The following is a 2,595-nucleotide window of genomic DNA, read 5'->3' on the forward strand; positions in this document are numbered from 1 at the left end:
CTGAAAATGTTGTCGTGTTGGTGGATGAAGGAGATTTATAAAGAAGGTAACGAAAAATTGGAGAAAATGAAAAAAATGAAAACTATGTAAATGGGCCAATGTGGATTTGTAAATGAGCAGTCTTTTCTGCTCGTTACTAATGCTTAACTGCACTTACTTGAGCAGGATGTACTGATTGTTTACAAGTCCCCATTCGCCCAGATAACGCTGCTAATGCAATGTGGGGTAATGTGCACTCCTGAGGCAAAATTTAAAGTTTTTTAATAAACAAAATTTTGTATTTTTGGTTTTTTATTGTTTTTGAAACCGCCTTGAATCAGGGGTATTCAAAAACACTCAAAACGCAAAAAAGGTAAATTTTGTTCATTAGACCTTTTGAAATAAAAAAAAAACTCCAGAATTATTTGTTCGTGGAAAAAAGTATGCAGGTGTAGGGGACTCTTTGTCAGAGGCTTTTTAAAAAGATTGAACAACGTTATTTTTTGGCACTTGTGGTTCTATTTTGTGTAAATTTTTTAATGAAGGTTGCTAGCAAACATTTTAAATAAAATTTTTATCTTCACAGAAGTGAAGATATTTTTTACTAAATTTGTTGTGTATTAGAGAAATTTAACCCTCTTCCCATAATTTTAAAACATGTGTTCAATCGATATTTTTTGTTGTGGTTTCGCATGCTCTGCTGTGACCTTGCCCTGGTAAAAAGTGTAACTAACAGGAAATCATGACAAGAAAAAAAAATATAATAAACAAAATAAATAGTAGGTTTTTAGCTTTCTCTCCGATTTTTTACTTGTTGTCGACATTGTTTAAATTTTATATACAAATATTAGTTTTCCTATGGACTCCACAATCTAATTATGGAAAACATGGGTCCATAACAGACAAAAGAAACTTGTTTTCAATTTTGTTTCTCTTCTGCTTAAATGCAATCAATTCGGAAAAGTTATAATTATTCAAACGATTTCATTGTTTTTTTATGTGATATGAAACGGTGAGTTATGTTAGCTTTTAATATTGAAATTTTAGAAAAAAAAACTTCTGCACTGCTAGAATCTCCACAAGCAGTTTGAAATAGAATACAGTTTATACTAACAGCCTACCGTAACTAATGAAACAACAATTAACAAAAAACCGTGGATAGAAAAACGATTTGAAATAATTTTTTAACCATGTTGAGGGCGTTTTCTTCATGATGTTTTTTTCCCGAAAATGGTTATAATTTGTCATTATATATTGCTTATCGTCATCAGTGACATTGGGTCTGGGGTGAGATTGGTCATACAAAAATGCAGAATTTTGTATGACCCGATCTCTCCTCCCAGTCCCAATGTCATCCCTGATGACGGTACACTTCTCTGGAAATCTCCCTCACCTTATCTGATCTATTAACCTTGGGCTTCGTTTGTATTTTTTAGCCGGGACTAAAACCTGTTAACTTATCTAGTTCAGTAATTCACCAGCTTTCTGTCTCCTCAGTCGCAGGGCTACAAACGTCATTCCTCCAAATACAAAACAGTCCAAAACATTCGTCTGTTGATGTGCTGCGACAAAAAAAAAAGATTTTTCTTCGGGAGCGCCGCCTCCATCCGGAACTACAGATCGGCGTTCTTGGACCCGGATTGCAGCGCGGCAAGCATCGCGATCCGAGCTCGAAACGACCCGTCGGGATCAGGCAAGCCGGTAATCTAGAGCATCGTGAGCGACGAAAACTTTACGGTTTGGGCGATGGTCGGTGAAGAGTATCACAAGATTAAATTGCTCATTTCGAGGATTTTTTACGCGAACAAACAAACACCGGCTTCGCGCATCCGGTTAGCTATTTGCCTTAGTACATGGTTCCAGAGCAGATCTTCCTGGATAAACGACTGTGGCTGACTTGGCCACCTTTGGCTTCGTTAGTCGCCAAGGATCGATTGCGGTGACAGATTCATTCCAAGAAGAAAAATGCCAAAACGGAATGAAAAACTCGTACGAACCGGTGCGGAACATCTTACATTTTATATCTATGGATAATCGCTGGATATATTGCAGGTAATTTAACCCATCAACGGAAAACATTTCAAACAAATAATTTTAATATTGTTTTAGATACCCTGCCCAAAGGAAGTCGCATCAATCCTTACTTCAACTGGAAGCGTAGCGGAAATGACATCAGGGATTTTTGTTTTTTTTTTTGAACATTACTATCCAGTAAACTGATCCCGTTTCGGATGCCAAGCTGATCTACACCATACTGAATCAATCTGTACGTCCCGGATTGGTGCAGTGTGTCTGCCAAAGAACCAGCCCGATCGTCAGTTTGCGCAGAATAGGTAAGTACTTTCCGTATTGCAAAAATCACCTTCTACTGTTGTCAGATAGTATTGATCTCTTGTATCAATTTTATTAACTTAATCTGATAAGACTTTTCAATGATTTTCGTTGAGTTTTCAGCCACAATTTGTTCCGATATCTAATAATATTATTTTGCTCCGCTGAATCTGGTTTCTAATGCAATATTCAAAGCAACCGTTTACAAAAACGTTTGAATTTTACATTGGATTCAAAATTCAGCGGAGCAAAAAAAAATTTTCGCTTCGGTAAATTTACGTTGAT

Source organism: Culex pipiens, chromosome 3, assembly GCF_016801865.2.
Source record: "Culex pipiens pallens isolate TS chromosome 3, TS_CPP_V2, whole genome shotgun sequence".
Taxonomy (NCBI): Eukaryota; Metazoa; Arthropoda; class Insecta; order Diptera; family Culicidae; genus Culex; species Culex pipiens.